Source organism: Macaca thibetana, chromosome 4 (assembly GCF_024542745.1).
Source record: "Macaca thibetana thibetana isolate TM-01 chromosome 4, ASM2454274v1, whole genome shotgun sequence".
Classification (NCBI taxonomy): domain Eukaryota; kingdom Metazoa; phylum Chordata; class Mammalia; order Primates; family Cercopithecidae; genus Macaca; species Macaca thibetana.
In genome coordinates this window covers 156,521,908-156,540,771 of record NC_065581.1, presented here as the reverse complement: position 1 = coordinate 156,540,771, position 18,864 = coordinate 156,521,908, and the positions used below count along the sequence as shown (strand labels likewise).

At 40.7% G+C, this 18,864-nt stretch overlaps 2 protein-coding genes across 26 annotated transcripts in view; one reads left to right on the top strand and one right to left on the bottom strand.

The window, feature by feature from the left end:
- SNX3 (sorting nexin 3) overlaps nucleotides 1-18,864 on the bottom strand; it is a 1,122,685-nt gene that overhangs the window by 401,066 nt on the left and 702,755 nt on the right. Inside the window, exon 1 of one of the 25 annotated variants that reach the window (XM_050789190.1) lies at nucleotides 9,431-9,440. The exons of 23 other annotated variants lie outside the window; for them this stretch is intronic. The gene's annotated coding sequence lies outside the window, so the exon portion shown is untranslated. Of the gene's footprint in view, nucleotides 1-3,920; nucleotides 3,931-9,430; nucleotides 9,441-18,864 lie in introns of those variants that run through there. One more of the 25 variants, XM_050789173.1, reaches the window with a different exon arrangement.
- Nucleotides 1-18,864, top strand: part of FOXO3 (forkhead box O3) — a 125,640-nt gene that overhangs the window by 69,057 nt on the left and 37,719 nt on the right. The window lies entirely within an intron of this gene.

Below are 18,864 nucleotides of genomic sequence, written 5' to 3'. Positions count from 1 at the left end.
TTTTGGAGATAGAGTCCCTAAGCCTGTTTTGTCTTTGAAATAGGAACTTCATAGCATTGTGCAGGTTTAGTGAAGTAATATTGGTAAAAGCATCTGGAAAAAAGCCTGGCAGAAACCAAGTGCTCAATAACCAGCAGTCATTATCATTCTTATCATTCAGTACTTGCCCATTGGTGTGAGTTTACTTGGTTCTCCCTCCACAGAGATAGAGGAAGATATAATGTATTTTATAATCGATTTTTGCTTTTGTTTTCAGAATCTGGTTTTCAAAACAAAATATGTTTGTTAACAGGCTGCTCCTTCGCCAAGAAAAATGACAAAATTACCTCCGTGTACTCTTCTCTCCTCACCCAAAAGCCCTGTATGAGCGTGTCTCTGGCTGCACATATTTAAGTATTAACTGAGATAAAGCACGAGCTCAGCAGGGGCTTTCTAATGGCTAATCCACAGTAACCCATTTAAAAAATCTTTTTCTCCCACATAAGAAAAAGAACTGGTAGGGAAAGGACATTTTGGTGGTTATTTGAAAGAAGTGTCGCTCGGGGTTTTGCGGGAGGTAGAGGTGTCTCACCATTGAGTTTTTTGCTTGGTGGATGCCTCTTTTCCGGGTCCAGTTGCTGAATCCAGGACGTGGAGTGGAGACAGGGAGTGGGTAGGAGGTGCTGTCAAAGTTCTAAGCAAGTTCAGCAGTGCTGAAAGAATTCAAAGTCACTCTGCAGCCAGGCTGTCGCTAGACAGTACTCTACCCTGGGATAGTGTGGAGAGGACATCCTTTCCCGTTGGGCACTGACAGCCCAAGACAAAAAATGGGAAGAACCTTGGGTGGGTGAAAATGCTTTACACATTGGGTTCTTGGTGGTCTCCTGACCTCTAGGGACCTTTGAACTTCCAGAGTTAAGATGAAGGCATGGACAGTTTTGTTTTTTTTTTTTTTTTTTGCAAAGCGTCATGTAGCAGCAGAGTTTGGGCTTTAGAATCTGACAGACCTGGGCTCTAGTGAAACCTCCTTAGGAGCTTACTGGCTGAAACCGAGCAAGTTCTATAACCCTCTCTGTCCCCATTTTTCACAGGTAAATCCTAGTCGAGGATTAAACTGAGGCTATGTATATTAAGTGCTTAGCATAGTTCCTAGCAAAAAGTAAATTTTAAATGATCTCTTAATGTTGGTGGTGGCGGTAGTGTGGTGATCACCTGCAACAATCAGCGGGTGGTGGACTGAGGAGGAAGCAGAAGACGGCATTCTTAAGAGAGATGGAAATTGCCCTCTGGATTATAGAGGACCCGTCTGAGACCATCTCCCAGTTCAGTTCTGTAGGAAAGGCAGGTAAGATTGAGAATGAGGGTTGTGTAATTTTCAGGTGCCTTCTTCCTCTGGGGCTCTTAAGATCTGAGCCACAGTAGATTCAAGTAAGGGAAGGGAACACTACCAGTAGGGAGAGGTCTGGTAGTTCGGGGTGTCAGTTTAGGGGGAGGTTTTTTGTTTGCCTTTTTTTTTTTCTTTTTCTGTCTTAGACACTATGTTGAACTTTGTTGGAATTGTGAAGTCAAAGGATGATAATATTGTAAGCAAATATTCTCTTTTCAGAAAGGATTAGGAGCAGGTAAAAACTTCAGTTAGCTAATATTTTTGCTTTATAGTAAAACCTCTCCAGCAGAATTATTTTATAATCTTTTTTTTAACACCTTTTTTTTTTTTTCTGACAGGAAATACTAAATAAGAAAGGTATCTACTTTTTATGTGTTGTTCTGGTTTTTTATGAATAAAGTATTACTTGTCTTTAAGTACCTCTGATAGGAATTTAGATAATAAGCCAGTGAAAGATCTTTTTCCTCTATAAATTCCTGTGTCCTTAATGGTGAACCTGTGATGAAAAGATTAGAAATACTGACTCTGAAATTGATTCAGCTACATTTGCTTGGTTATATAAATTCTATACTTTTGGCCCTGAAATAGAAAAAACCCACTTGAAGCTTTGGGGACCTTCTTACTACTTCCAGGTCATCCTCGAAGGTCTTAAAATGTTTTTAAACATGACCAGTTCTTTTCTACTGTATTGGTCTAAACTCTATGTTGCCCCTTCCTGAGAGAAGATAGTTTCCTCTGGTTTTGTCTGGACCACAAGTGGTTTCAGAGAAACAGGCTTCTAGGTGTAGCATGGAAAGGGGAAGGTCTGGTGGATAAGGAAGGTTTTAGAGGACACAAGTAATACTGGGGACAACTGTGGAACAAAGAGTGAGAAAGGTGTGAAGAGGAGGGTACGAGGAAGGCAGAAACAGGGAAGAGCAGGCTGGAATCGAAAGAAGGGAAGAAGGCAGAATGGTGAAAATGGGGAATAAGGAACAATCTTGAGAGGACAGAGAGGGTGTTGGGTCAGAGTAGAGTGGGATAAGTGGGTAAAGAGACTGCATTAGACTGGTGAGTGAGGAGGCAGTGCCTGAGGTATATATTTGTGGCTGTGAGACTTTCAAGAGAATTTGAACATTTGAGGTGGCTAGGGTAGTATTGCAGACCTGGCTGCTCGAGGGAGCTGTTGGGTGTTTGTATGTAGTGAGATCACCTGAACTTTTGTGCTTTGGAGTGGGAGGAAGTAGTAGAAGGAAGCTTTGCCTATCCTTTTATGTTAATTTTCTTGTGATCTTGTGCGGAGGCCTGTCCTTGTTGGATCGTTTAGTTCTACCAGTCTACCTCCTTTCTCTAAGTTGTCTCAACTCATGCATAAGTCTTACCACTTCTCTCTATTACTAACTCTTTGCAACATGTTTCGCTTTAAGTATTTTTTTTTTAAAGCTTTTTAAGGGAAAAAGGAAAAACTATATTAGACCTCAAACTCTGCTGCCCTTTCTTCCTGTTTTCTCTCTCTTTGCCACCAAGGGTCATTGTACTCCTTCTCAACCAGTCATTACCAAAAGGTTGTTAATTAATTGATTAGAATGCAAAAAATAATCTTGGGCTTTCGGTTCCTTTATTGCTTTTCATTCCATAGAGAATTTTTTCTTTTTGTTTAACATGTATAAATGTCTAAGCCTATTTATTTTAGACATTTTATAGTAGTTTTTCTAAAATGTATTAAATTATACTGCTTTCTTAAACTAAGTCTGGAACTTACTTTATCATCATGAACCATCAATATTTTCCAAATCAACTGGTTTTCAGAAGACTGCGGTAGTTAGGGTTGTGGGTACATTTACTCACATTCATTTGAGTGTGTTTTATGTGATGGGCACCTGGGGAAATAGGGGCAAGCAAGACAGACACTGTCTCTGCATGTTGGAATTTAGTCTGTAAAGTCCAAATGGTGGTGATCTGGGCCAGCACAGTGTGGAAGGTGCTAGTCTGTGTTCTGGATGATTTAGGTTACCAAGCCATCTCCAGATAAATGGAGTATTGCTGTTTAGGGCCCTGACTTAGGCACTTGGTCATTTCCACCTCTGGTCTACAATTGCCTACTCCGCAATCCATATGCAATTCTGGGTTTTATTTTCTAGGAGACGGAGGGAGGAAAAGAGGTGAGGATTTGCGTGAAGACAAGCTAGTGTTGGTCCAGGTTTTTTCTGCTTTCTCAATTATCCTGTAATCTTTGAAAACACATTGTTTTGTTTTGTTTTTTTTCTCTTGACATTTTTCCCCCTTTCCTCTCTGAGGACTTCAAAGCAATTCCTAGGCTTCAGATATTTCACCTCTGAATACTTCAGTGTGTACAGAAGAACACAGACATGGGCTTACCTGACCAGGGTCATTATCACACCTAACTGTAGGTACCATATTTTGTTGTATCACCTAATGCCCACTGTATAATTTTAAAAATTTCTCCCTTGTACAAAATAAATGTTCTTTATGGTTTTGTTAGAATCAGGATTCACATGTGGCATTTGGATATTATGTCTGTTAATCAAGGGCCGTTCTCTGCTCTATCCCTGCCCCCCCCTTTTTCCCATGCCATTGACTTGTTGCAGAAACTGGGTCAGTTGTCCTGCAGAATGTCCCACATTCTGGATATATCTGTTTTCTTGTGGTGTCATTATCTGGTTCCTCTATCGCCTGAATTTCCTGAAACTGGAAATTAACTCTAGAGGCTTGATTAGACTCAGGTTCAGCCTTCTTAGTTGGGTAGTGCTGTGTGCTTCACATTGTATCACACCAGGGAAAGCCCCCTTAATTTAAGTAAAAATAAAAAATATTAGTGAGCACTGAGTTTGTTTTAGATATGGTGCTAGGTGCTATGGGGACTACAGAGATTAGCAAAGTGTAGTCCCAGCTGCCTTAAATTTGTTTTTGGAAGCAGACCATGACCAACAGCATGACAGAGGATAACTAAGGTGTATCTGGGGAACAGGAGAGGTCAACAGCCAGTTTCTCCATATCTGAGAGACTGCCCATGAAGCCTGTAGCATTTTAGCAGTCTGAAAAAATTAATACAAAAATGTAATACTTTACCATATAATAGCAACTATGCTCTTTTCTAAAACTAGTTTTATCTCACATAATTCTTGAGTAATTTCTCTCTCTCCCCTAACCCACTGTGCATTGCATTATTTGAGGCACTATAATATGGCTACAGATGCCTTTTCGTGCACCTGGGTCAGGATGGGACCTGCGGAAATCCCTCCCCCTTCCCATATTTAGACAGTGAGACATACCAAAGACAAGTGAAGCACCTGGTAATAGAGAAGGCTGGCACTCCGTTTGAACTAGTGATCTGCCGGTGTCAACCGGTGGTGTTTTTTCAGGTCATCCTGCCTGACCCTTATAAATGGAGAGAGGCCAAGTACAGTGTCAACTTCCTGGTGGACACCTAAGTATTTTTTCCCCTTCTTTTGGAAGGGTATATGGAGAGATTTCCACTTTACCAAGAATGAAGCTGGACCTTTAAATGGTTTATGTGTGCTCTGTAAAACTTTTTAAAATCTTGCGAAATCGTATGTTAGTATATTACAGTTTTTACTTGTGTCTTGTCTACCCAGTTGCCACCACTTGTAAATTTTTTTTTTTCCATGAGCAAGTAAAAGTTCAGCTGGAAGATATCTTCTTAATTGAGGGTTCAAAAGCCAGGAACTTAAGCAAAAGAGGAAATTCTTCTCAATATTCAAAATACACAAAACTGAGGAGCATCTTGTCGACTGGTATATTTTAGCATTGAGCATAGTGCTGGATACTCAGTGCTCCATAAATACTGATTGGATAAATAAAATGAGACGTTGAGGCAGTAGTGTTTATTCTCATTTATAAATTACAAGTAAACAGTGTGATCACAGTGAAAAATCCTCAGCTTGCTTTGGATAAGAAATTTCACTCGTGCACTAGAGAGAGAGGGAATGTGGGTATGAGTGTGTCTGTGTGTGTGTGTGTGTGTGTGTGTTGTGTGTTTGTGACATTGGCAAATAGAAGAGAAGGATTTGTCTTATCTGCTGATTAAAAAAAAAAGATTTTATGTTTATTATCAAGAACATAGCACTTAAGATATATGCAACTTAAAAAACCGCTGAGTAAAATTCTGGGTTTTGTCCTTGAAAGAAAAATGGCATTTCCTGCATAAAAAACAGTTTCTATTATAAATGACAAAAAATTGTTAGGGAGCCAAGCTTTGATGCATTCGCTACATGAAGGTCAAATACTTAGGTCATTATAATTCTGCTCCCTTTTGTACATGCAGTACAATGAAGCTCTTTGACATGGCGCTACCACATTCTCAAGATGAAGGTCACGTGTTTTCAGGCATTAAGAGCATGATCTATTCTTTTTTGGTTCCCTGTTATAAGTGGCTGTTGAGGGTAAAGTTGAGGGGAGAAACTGGACTAATGAATGGCTTTTGTCTACCTTTGTACTATTTTTTACTTTTCTTGCAAAGAAGTCAATTAAAAAAAAAAAAAGGTAAAAAGCTGAGAACCAATTGCCCAGAACAATCCACAGACAACCTTCAGTCTGGCTCAGTTACCCAGATTTATATCACGTACTTGCTGGCAGAATTTTGATTGCCTCCAAACCTCAAATGAGTGTGTGGCTTCTTTATATTCCATGGAACTGGTCCTTTTGTTAAGGAGGCCTTGTGAGTTATTATATGGGCCTTGGAGATGTGGTTTCATTTATTGGCTATTGGCCTTGGAGGAATTATTTAACTCTACTGTGCCACAGTTTCCTCATCTGTAAAATGAGTTAATTTGCAACAGGAGGCATGAAAAAAAAATGCTTGGCATAAAGAAAGCACTTGGTAAACATTAGCAACTGCTGACCTGTGTGTGTGAATTTATCAAGAGATGCAGTTCAGGTATTGAGTATATAAAGGAGGGTAAAGATGGGGTTTCTGTGTGATGAGGATATTATCTTGGGTGGTGCAAGGATTCAGAGATAAAAATCTGACCTGGGGTTGAAGGTAGTGGGCGATGGAAAGGGTCAGGGACGATGACCTCCTTCCCAGCTGCAGATTCACTGGGAAAGGAGCAGCTCACACTCAGACTACTGGGCCAGACTACAGCTGGCATTCCTCGTTGCCTGTTTGGTCCATCTGTTAATGATTTGAGCCATAATGTCTAGGGTGCTTGAGGTTGTGCACTTGGGTCCTTCCTTCCCCCTTCTGCCTTGGCTTCTTTTTAGAAAGCCAACTCTCAACAGGCATGAGACCTTTAAACTTTTTGCATGTATGGGATTTGTTTCAGAGTGATTGGAGGGTCAGGAGGGGGATGAGTGGGTAGGGGATAGATATGAATCTAAATACAGATAAGATGGGTCATGAGGCTGGATGATGAGTACATGGGGGTGGGTTTATTATAACAATCTTTCTACTTCTGCATATATTTGAAACTTAATAAGTGTTTTTTTAAATTAAGCAAAAAATGCAAGTACATAACAATACGGATGGTATACCTTTTATATACAATTTTAAAATATGCAAGCAGTATTATGTATTTTATATATAATGTATTGATATACATTGTGTATGTATTTTATATATAATGTATTGATATATACATTGTGTGTGTGTGTATATATATTCATATAAGAATTTAAAATGTTATAAAATAATAAATATGGCAGGCATGGTAGCTCACACCTGCCCCAGCACTTTGGGAAGCTGAGGCAGGCAGATCACTTGAGGCCAGGAGTTCAAGACCAGTCTGGCCAACATGGCACAACCTCATCTCTACTGAAAATACAAAAATTATACAGGTGTGGTGGCAGGTGCCTGTAATCCCAGGTACTTGGGAAGCTGAGGCATGAGAATTTCTTGAACCCGGGAGGTTGCGGTGAGCCGAGATCACGCCACTGTACTCTGGTCTGGGCAACAGAGCAGGACTCTATCTCAAAAAATAATAATAATAATAATAAGTACTAGCTTTAGGATAGTGGTAGTGGTTGCCTCTGAGAAAGGTAGAAAAAAGATGGAATGAGGAGGGGGAATATGAAGGTATTTCACCTGTATGTGGAATATTTTGTTTCTTTACAAAAAAATTTTTTGAAGCAAATATGGCACAATACTAAGATTTGCTAAAGTTGAGCAGTGGGTACACAGGTATTTGTTATATTCTGTGTAATTTTGTTCGTTTAAAATGTATCACAATAAAAAGAATAACATGTCATGATTCTATAACAAGAAGTGTCTTTAGACATGTCAGGAGCTGAGCTGCAGGAGGTGCTGGGAGGTGCCTTGCCTTTCTGCTAGAGAGGCACATCCTGTCATAGCACTGCACGGGGGTGGTGAAACTATTGGCCACTCGTACAGTTGCATAATGGGGGAAGCCCTTGTGGTTAGTAGAGGTGGATGGTGGTAAGTAAGGCTGTGTGAATTACAAGCAGTTAGATACAGCAGAATTCATGTTTTCTGGACCATGCTGACCTACTGCCTCTGTCAGAGGGATTGGGCTGGGTCATGGATGATGAGTTGGTTACAATGACTGGAGGAAGATTTTTAGAAAGCAAAGCTTTTGTGTATAAGAACTGGTTTCCTTGATAAGACTTCTCAGAAAAAAAGAAAGCTGTTTCTACTCTGGATTCGTTGTCTGTGTGGTAATCTTGTCAGTCTTCCCGCACAAAGCGGGATTAAGCTTGTCACTCCCCAGCTAGGGAAGCAAGCCCTCCATCTGGGGAGTGAGAAGACAGATTGTTCTGAGGGCTGGGTTCATGGGCTGCTTCTGAAATGTGACTAGCACCTCTGTGCCTCCCGCGGCCTCTGGGGAGGAAGCCCTGGAGATTGAAGTGATCCTTGTACTCAGGCCCCAGTCTGTGTGTTACCTAGTGTATAGATGTTGTTCATAGATGTTGGGGGTAGTGAGCTTGTGCGGTATGCACACATCAAGTGTTAGTTTGATCTCTCAGAGAATACAGATGTCAGATGTCCACTTCTTTGGTATTTATTCACTAGATCTCTAAACAGGAGATCACTGTTTTGTATGCTCTAGAGAGCTCATTTAGCTGAGGGGAAGGTTAAACCTAGCATCCTTACAGGTTAAACGTTCTGGAATAGAACAAACCCTGTGCTGAGCCCAGTGGAACCGGGTAGGGGTGGGGAGTGCATGAGGCAAGAGATCAGCATCTCAGAGACTGTTTTTCAGCACTCATGTGCTAGCATCCTAGATTCTCAGGAAGGCAGTGACTAGACCAGACCAGCCCTTCACCACTGTGCATCCTGGGAAGTGGCCTCCTCCTTTATATAGGGATGGAGGTGTCCAGGGTGGGCTCTGGAAGTTTGTGAGGACGAGGATTGGAGAATAAGGGATCTTCCTTTGACATATGCCAGATGAGAAACCACAGGAAGCAAAGACCCCCCAGCCTGGCAGCCACTCCCAAGAGCTGTGTTCTGGAGCAGGACTCACTTCATGTTATGTGTCCATCCAGCCTGATTTGCATTCCCTGGAAGAATTTGAGGTTACAGGACCCTGGCACCTGGGCAGCTCTGCAGCCTCCTCCCAGGCGGTCCCACTGAAGCACCTGGGTTTAAATGCCCTCGTTCTGAATAAGGAGGCTGTGGAAATGGACCTGCAGCTCTTTTTGACATGTAGGAATGGACTGGGAGGATGCAGACTTCTGCAGAGGGAGGGAGTTTCTGAGCATTGGGCAGCCACGTTGCCCCTGTCCTTTATTTTAGTTTACAACTTTATATCTTCCCTTAATGACGTTTTCCTCAAAGCTGTGAAAGAAATAAAATAGATTAAGGTATTGAGAGAATACATAGAAAATGGAGAGGCTATTTTTCTGTTACCTGTTTTTGTCTTCCTTAATTGTCTAGTTTAGCACCACTTGAAAAAATTGCATTACGTTTAAGTTTGATGAGCTCTTTGTGAACATGCGAATCGGTAGTTTCTCGAGGTGCTGCTGGGTTCAGTGACACAATACAGAACACAAAGCCAGAAACTAGCCTAGAAACCAGACACAGGGCTTTGTCCCAGAGTCCTGCTTAACCTTATTACAGCTAAGTGTCAAAATTCAGCCTGTGGTTCTCCCCAGGAATACCGGGGGGCAAAACTGATTCAATAATAGAAAGGTATGGTTAGCCTCTGAGTGTGTTTTATGGGTGTGTATATAAAAGCAATATTAGATGAGTTAAGCCTATACAGGTTTGTTATACACATCAGACTCCTGATAATGATAGAAAGAGTTCACTTTCTAGAGTCATGATTCTGGAAGACTTTATTTCCACCAAGGATTTCCTTAGTGTCTTTCTTTTCCCCTGGTGTTTTCTCCCTGCCTCTGAGTCAGCAGCGCGTCCTCTCGTCATGACCTGGCTTTGCCTCTTCCCCCATTCTGTCTCCTCTCTAGTAGCTTTTTGGTTTTCTTTCCCTGTAGTTAATACTATCCTCATTTAAAAAATTTTTTCCGTTCAGTTGATAAAATGTTGAAATGTTGTGACATATTTTAGAAGGTAGCCATTTATCAAAAAGAACATCTTGAAATCCTCAGGAGTATTAAAAAAGTTTAATGTGTTAAAAATACAAATATTCAATGTTAGCTCAGTAGAACAGGAAAGAAAATTGTGTTTCCAAATTTGTGAAATAAATATACTTAAAAAAAATGAAAACAAAATATAAAAATGTCAAAAATGGTTAAGTTAGGGTAATTAGAATATGAGTAACTTTTTACCCTGTTTTTCTCATTTTCAGTATTGTCATTATATGCTTGCGTGTTTCTACTGCATATATCCCTATGGCATTTTGAGATGAATGGGACAGGAGAGTATAAAGAAGAAGTGCGTGTGGAGGAGTCATTTTCAGATGCAGTTCTAAGAAACCCCACCGACTCTTGGTAGGGGGTGCCTCAGGGCCCTGGACCTTGAGTCACCCTTTAGCCAGAGCATTTCCACTTTTCATTTGCTGTGCCTATAAGGTTTGTCCAAGATTTCTTTTGGGAAAAGGATTCTGCTACTAAATACAAGGTTTGAAAACCGTACAGAGAAAAGAGAACACGTTGGGATCAGAGGTAGGAGGTGTGGGTCCTGACCCAGCCTTTAACTAGCAGTGTGTCTCTATGTCCAAGGCACTTTAGCTCTCTGGACACCAGTGTTTTCATTTCTAAAATTATGGGCTTGAGCTAGTGGATAAGCTGAAGGTCCCCTACAGCTTTGACATTTTAGGATTCCATTCAAGTGGTGTCAAAAAATAAGTAACTCCAGGAAAAGAGGTTTGTGATTCCCAGCCTTCTCCCACTGCCCCAGTGGTTTTCAAGGCACCTGGAGGACAACAGACGACTTGGGCAAGCATCGCATTGTGGAAGTTTTGCTTTTTTACCTTGCAGTTTGTTTTCTGTTCGTATCGTGTAGATAGGACACAGAGCAATAGGACCTAACACAACAAGGTGTAGAGCTGTTTTAAGACGATTTACTGTTTTTAGGTTAGAGGTCCAGATTCTTTGGAAAAGTGAATGGTGATTTCTCTTATCCTAAAGTTATTCCTGAAGTTTCGTTAATAAAATCTACAGTCAGAAAAGTGGCACCATGTCCTGCCTAATGGTGTTTGGGGTGTTCATTCCACAGGCCATCCAGAGTCCTTTTCTGCTGCGGTGTCAGCACTGTCTATCTAGATGGCCTTCCTTGGGAGGCTGGGCTCCCTCTGGACAAACAGGCCTATAACAGGAGACTTTTCAGGTTAATGGACCCAGAGGAAAGATAACCTCAGGATCTGTCCTTTTTCACTGGAGACGCCTGGAGACCTGGCACCAGTTTGCTTCTCTGACCTGAAAATAGAGCATTCTCGTTTCTGGCCCTGCCTCCCACTGGGTGAGAGAAGGGCACTGGGTGGGTGAGGCTAAATCCTGCTTCCTTTCATATGCAAAGCATAATCTCTTTCCTGGACCTCTTTGGGCGCTGAAACAAGAGCTCCACTAGCTGCCACACTGTCCAAGCATTTAGCTTTTTTGACTTTTGGGGAAAGCTTTTATTTCCAGGTACCTAAAGTGTGTGGCATTGTAAATAAAGTCAGAAGCTCAGTTTGTTGGTCACAAATACTTTGGACAGAAATGAGAGAAAGCCAATGAGACCATCTTCTTTCTGTACTTTACCCTCAGAACGTATTCCCTGGGATGAAAAACCCTGCTTAAGCCTGGGTACAGTGACCCAAGGTGACAGCAATGACAGTGGCGCTTCAGAAAGGAGCAAGTGGAGGTGGACCCTGCCTCAAACAGGTTTGGTTTGCTCCTGGTTGAGCTTAGCCCAAACCTCCCCCTGCCAAAAATAAATAAATAAAATCCAGATACTGCAACTACTTACTCATCTTCCTTTTCTATTTAATTTCAGTAAATTGTGGACTAATTCTCCCTAAAAGTACATATCAATTAAGAAGACAAAACTTGAATGAAATGACTGGTCCTATAGCATAACATTATAGATTTTACTTTCTAAATATTTATCGAACACCATACTCTGTGCATCAAACTGAATCAATTACGGCGAGGTTCAGAAAGAGCATAGAACTGACTCCTTGGTCTTTGATTTTACAGTCTCCTTGGAGGGGTAGAATCTAACAGAAAACCATACACCTGTGAGACAGAGACTAGTTCAAGACAGTAAAACATCGCATAAAAGACAGCTCTGTTTTTAAATATGGAGCACCTGCTCCCAGATGCAGAGGACCACAGCAGTCATCCAAACAGGGTGCGGCCAGTCTTGCTGCAGATAGTGAGTTTCAAGTCAGAATTTGGAGGAAGTGATGGGTGTGAGGAGGAGGAAGGAGGGGCAGTGCTCCCAGAGAAACTGCTTTCATTGGAGAAGAAATGTAGGGATGATATTGTGTGATAATAAGAGGACTGTGGCACAGTAAGCCTTAGGGACAGTCTTGGACAGTGGAATTTTTCAATTGTCATAATTGAGGCAATAGTACATATAGGCTGAATTGAAATGGGGATCCCACACCCACTTGTTAGCCATGTGATCCCCCATGTAGTTTACTAACGTCAGGTCCCTGAATGCTTGAACAGCAGTATACAGTTTGGATCAGAGTTGATGAACTAAACTTTTACTAAGCACATACTCGTATTAGATAAATTCACAAAGATCTACGTCATCATTAACAAAAATGTGAGCATTTCATGTAAATACATGTGCATTATCTTGATGTTTAAAGTGTTTTTTAATGAAACGTTTTCATTTGTGTGAACATTTTAGCATTTGTTATATAGCTTGTTTAGGACATTTAGTCAGTTTGAGGTTTTTGATACTTCACAATTTCCTATGTACAATTAGTAGATAGAAAATTTGGGTCATTAATCATACAGCTTATTATAGTAATGCCTTCTGGGTGTCTTGACTTTGTACTGCTTTGATCTTGCCCTTTTATGTTGGGTTTTCTTAAAAAGTTAATGGATCCTATTCATTCATAGTTCATTCAACAAATACATATTTTGCCCTACTATGTGCTGGGCACAATTCTAGGAATTGAGCTCCCAGTTACTGATTTGGAAACTCAGTATTTCTTTCTTTTTTGTCTTTTTGAGACAGAGTCCCACTCTGTCGCCCAGGCTAGAGTGCAATGGTGCAGTTTTGGCTCACTGCATCCTGTGCCTCCTAGGTTTGAGTCTCATGCCTCAGCCTCCTGAATAGCTGGGGTTACAGGTGCACACCACTACGCCTGGCTAATTTTTATATTTTTGGTAGAGATGGGGTTTCACCATGTTGGCCAGGCTGGTCTCAAACTCCTGACCTCAAGTGATCTGCCCACCTTGGCCTCCCAAGGTGCTGGGATTATAAGCATTAGGCACTTTGACTGGCCGGAAACTCAGTTATTTCAATATTAAGGGATTGTTGTAACTAATTTTGATTTTCTTTCTTACTATGCCTTTAAACTTAAGTTACTAATTTTATTTAAAATATTTCATCATCAGTACAGAACCCAAACATTCTTACTAGTGCTTTTGAAAGAAATCAATTTAGTAAATTTGGCACATTGAATTTTGACAAGTTGGTCTGCTTCCCCCTCTCAGAGCCTTAAAGAACCTCTAGGGCTCCATAAACAGTTTGAAAACCACTGAGTCAGATAAGCTCTAAAGCCTCTTCCCATTCTAACGCTTTGTCTCAACTTCTCTGTGCCATTTTTCTTTTGCATATTTAACTTAGGGAATAATAAGGCAACTTATCCAGACAGAGTCGTGATGACTACTTGATACATATTTAGAGTATAATTCACCTTACTCCATTTTTAATGTGTCTTTGCGTTCCCCTGGTGGTTTGGTTGCCCCCATAGCAAGCAGGATAGTACGTGACACGTAAACACCCCTTAAAATATGAGTTTTTGAGAGACGTCCTCAAGCCTGTGGTGTATGTGGAGGGCTAGAATTGCCACCAAAAAACATACAGAAAAAGTACATTGTACAGTAAAAATCTCTTGTATTTTGCTTGTAAAGGAGAACATTTTAGCTAAAATAGACTTTGTACTTTGAATACAAATGCCACTCGTTGTATTAAGACCTGTCCATATGAATGGGTTAACTGGAAGAGCATTCTGCATATTCTGTGTTGTGCATGGAATTTAGAAGAATGCATGAATGCATGAGACTTGAAGTACAAAGCTTTAATTCAGATTTTGAGAGCAGTACCCAGGTAAACAGTGAATAGTACAGGTCATTGAAGTTTTTTGTTTTTGTTTTTGTTTTCTTTATTTTTTTTTTTTTTTGGAGACAGGGTTTCACTGTGTGGCCCAGGCTAGAGTACAGTGGCACGATCTCAACTCATTGCAATCCTCCAGCTCCCAGGCTCAAGCAGTCCTCCCACCTCAGCCCTCCAAATAGCTGGGAGTATAGGCACGCATTACCATGCTTGGCTAATTTTTAAAATATTTTGTAGAGATGAGATCTTACTATATTGCCAAGGCTGATATCAAACTCCTGGGCTCAAGTGATCCTCCAGCCTCGGCCTCCCAGAGTGCTGGTGTTACAGGTGTAAGCCACCATGCCCGTCCTGAAGTTATAAGAAATATACTTAAGAGGGTTTTTGGCAAGGGGAACTGCTGATAGTATAACATTAATTTGGGAGAGTGGCGTGGATCAGGATAATATGCAGGATGTTCTCATCCACATAAACAAGAAACTACAGAAAATAAGTAGCAAAATCTACAAAGGTTGTAGATTGGAGGGTCAATTACGTAATGTTTTTTTCTACTTCTCCACACTTATCTTGCCAGATTTTTAGAATAAGCATGTAATACTTTGATACTCAAGGAAGAGGTAAAGACTGAAAATAAAAAAAGTTCAGCAGCTCTCATCCAATTTAAGGCCAGCAAACAACAGGAGATTTCGAAAAATTAGAATGATGTGTGTATGGCAGTGGGTGCCCTCTAAATTACTTTAATACTATCACTGAGACGGTCATTTTAACTCTTCACTTGCAGTGTTTGGGACAGTTGCTGGGAGAGTCACAGGTAGGACAGTCTGATCCCTGTCCAGTTAGTGGTTCCATAAAGTCCAATGAGTGGTTCCGTAAAGCTAATTCATTGTCATTTAATGTAACTTCAGCTTTTGTTGTTGCAGCTTGTTTGTTTCTGGTGTTTGCATACAGATTGAGCACATTTGCAAGAATCCAGAACATAATGTGTATTTCACATGATCAGATCAGTACATTTAAGCTTCTTAGCTAAAGAATTTCTATGGGCTACTCTTTACTTCCAAATCCAAAGAGACTAAATCATAAAATGTAAATAGACTTCTAAAGTCTCATTTCCCCACCTTTTGGTAATCTATGTGGAAGGCTTTACTGTAGTAGGAATTTTATTTCACCCCCGTTTTTGAATAGTGCTGTTCTACAGAGGGTGACTTCATTTTTAGTTCATTCTTGTTATTTTAACTGTGTAAACAGTCAGTTCTTTGCCCATGCCCAGCTTGACCTTTTCAGACTTCAGTGCAAATTAAAACTGGCTGGAGGTAGAAGGGACAGGAAGGGACCTGGGGAATGAGGATGAGGGGACTAGTCAAGTACCTTAGGTTACTTATGTTGCTTGTTTTCAACCTTGAGGTCACGTCAGAGAGGAGTGCTCACTCCTTCAAGTGCCTAAAAAGTGTTCCAAAGTGGATGTGAAGTTAATGAGATTGCTAGGTTTTGAAAACAAGATGAGCAAAACTCAGAAATCAACAACTGCTCTTCTATTTTGTTTTTGATTTTTGTTTGTTTGTTTGTACTCCTGGTTATGGAATGAGAGGGCTGTTCAGCTGCAACCCAACAATTTCTTCTCTTTGGTCAGCTTTTCCTTTTTGACCAGACTAAGAGGAGAGGACAGATAGCAAGAATGATTCCGTGTGTTTTGCTTCACCCTGCCCTCGCCCCAGCTGTGGCAGTGGTGCCCACTAATTAACAGTGGTATCGTCCAGAGCTGAATGGCAGAAAGTTCAAGAGGAGTGAAGATCTGACCTTCAGTGCAGAGTTCAGCTGTGTTTGCCCCTCAGGTCATCTTTAGGATGGAATGATTTTCATGGGTCATTAATGAATAGTGGAGAAACAAGCGGGAACTTATCAAATCTATGTTCTAGAATGTACCATCCCCAAGATAGTAAGTTTTTTGCAAGATGGAAGGACTGTTCCTGTGGCCGTTGTTACCCAGTGTACTCCTAGAGCCTGCAGGATTGTTTTACCCCATTTTATGTCCCTCACTGGGAAAGGCCATCGTGTGGCTTGAGGGTCAGGACAATGCCAGTTCCCGGCTATAGGCTCTAGATCCTGTTCCCTCTCCCTCTCTGAGGCCTTCACTGCATCATGCTTAGGCCCTGGTGCAGACCTTTGAGTTCTCATCCATGTGGTCTTGGGCAGGTTTTGCAAGCTTCAGTTTTCTCATCTGTAAAATGGGGACCATTATTGCCCCCATTGTTGTGAGGACTTACAGAGATAGTACTAAACTCTGTAAGTTAGAAGAGTGTTTAGTACATCATATGCACTTAATAAATGTTAGCTTTTTTATTATTAGTACTGATCCCTTGCTGGCATCTTTCCTGGCTTCTGTCCCTACCACTCCTTTGATACTGCTGTTGCCAAGGCAACTAGTGATAACCTCTTTGTTGCCAAAGCTCATGGACACTCTGTTATCCTCTCTTTCTGGATCTTTCAGTGGTGATTCCTTTCTCCTTGAAGGACTAAGCTCTCCTGGGCACAATCGCCACACTCCCCTCCTGTCTGGTGGCTTCTGTTCTTTCTTTTGTCTGATCCCTGTTCTCTACCCGCCCTCATGTTGCATGACTCCCATGAGAAACTCTCAGGTTTTCTCTTCTCCATGTCCCCTCTAGGTACGCCCATCCGCTCCATCCTCTCTAGGTAAACCCATCCCAGTGACTTTTATTACTTAGTTGCTCCTCCTCCAGGTCTTAAGTCTTTCCCGACTTTCCAGTCTGTCTTAGGTACACCCAGCTGACCTTGTTATTTTCTCTTATGGTACCCTGTTGTTTTCCTTCAGAGCACTTTTCACAATTTGTAATTATGTATGTATTTGTTTGCTTTAATTAATGTCTGTCCCTTACCTCCCTCTCACTCCACAAAATTATAAAATCTATGAATGAGACCAGGGACCATGTCTGTCTGTTCACTCACATTTGTATGCCTGGTGCATGGAGGGACCTCAGCAAATACCGATTTGAATGACTGAACCTGTGGCCCCTCCAGTTCTTCTACCACCATTCCAGCCCTGATGTTATATGATATTAAATGTTAATGAAAATAACATTTTTATTTTTTAGATTTGATGCTCTGGGCTTGAGTGGAGACTGCCTTACTTTCTGTTCATTTCATGTTACTCCAAAGTTAGAAAAGCATAAACTTAACCAAATTACAGTATCCTGGTATGTTGTTGATAATCTGTGCTCACTGGCTGTTGATGTTATTTTCTGATAGTTATGTGAAAATTGTTACTAAGGCATTGGCCCAGACAAAATTCCCATGATTGGTAGAAATAACCCTATATATTCTATTACCATTAAATTAATTCCCAGTAAATGGTAAGACCATATGTCTCTTCAAGCCTTCTTTCCCATAATTCACTTTTTTATCTTGAATCCCCAAAATTGCTTTTTTTTCTTTTCTTGAAATCCAGGTCGACCCAAAACAAGTGTCAATAGCCTCATCATAATACAGCCTCTTAGCTTACAAATGTATTTAGTCCCTATCCTTAATGGCCTCCACATGAGAACTTGACCCTGCCAGTGTACAACATTAGACGATGACAGAACCCAGCACACACACAGTCATTTACTGAAAAGCACTTTGAAAGTGCCTGATGACACATACATCAGGTTAGGTATAGAATATAGGCACATAAAGGTCTTTCTTGTTAGGTGTTTTATCTTAATATGAACAGAAACCTCTAATTACCATTATTAATGCTTGGAATTTTATAATTTTAAAAAAATCTAATATGTGCAAAAGTTGAGAGTGTGTGTATATACACACAGAGATAACATGCAGGAGGGCATATCAGTAAAATTAATTCCTAAAAATAGAACCGTTGGGCGTATCAGGTAGGATTAGATTTGGCTAATGGAAAACAAATTTAATAGTGAATTATTCTCATGTAAAAGAAGTCTAGGGCTTGTGTGGCCACTGTAAGAAGTGATTGATACTCAGTCTCCTCTTATTCTCTGCCCTGTCATCTCAGCAAGTGGCTTTCATCCTCAGGGTCTCCTCATGGTCCATCCAAATGGAGGCCAAAAGGAGGAAGAACAGCACAAGTGAAGAGACTCATCTCTCACCTGAGTCAGCTGCCTTTAAATAGTCTTCCATGGAACTCTTCCACTTCCGTGCCATTCGATTTTCAAAGCTAAGTGACGTGGCCACATCTAACTTCGAAGATGACTGAGGAATGTAGTCTTTTTGTCTGGGCTCAGCTAAAAATTGGCATTGTGTGAATAATGAATAAGAGAAGAATGGAGTAGTCTGTTCTACTAAGTCCAAGGTTGTGTGCGGTATCAATAGATAGTGATAAACACTCCTTCAAAAACTTTGCACCCACTTTAACACTTTCACCAACCAATACAAGTTTTGTTTTCCCAAATCTTAATTAAAAACAAAATGTCTTCTGTTGCTGTATTTGAGTTGTGTAGTCTTCTTGAAACATGAGTATAACTTCTAATAGAACTTAATTTTCTATTCAGATTTTAAACTTATAAATGCTTCTGAAGTTTAAGGCAGATAACCTAATTTATTTAAGTCTGATAGTTTATTACGTGTGACTTCCAATGCTAAAGGTAGGTTTTCTTGGAGATGGGAAACCTGGGAAAGAGAATGTGTACTTCTTTAGTGGTGGAAGAACGTCTGCTTCTTTTCTCCTGCCTTTCATTGCAGATGCTAACCTTACTCAGCATGGTTTAGTTCAAAAGATAAAATAAAGGGAGAATTCATTTATGCTTTTGAGAAAATATGTTGAGTCTTCCACATGCCAGGCATCTCCAACATAAAAGAAAGAGATATATCTCTGTTG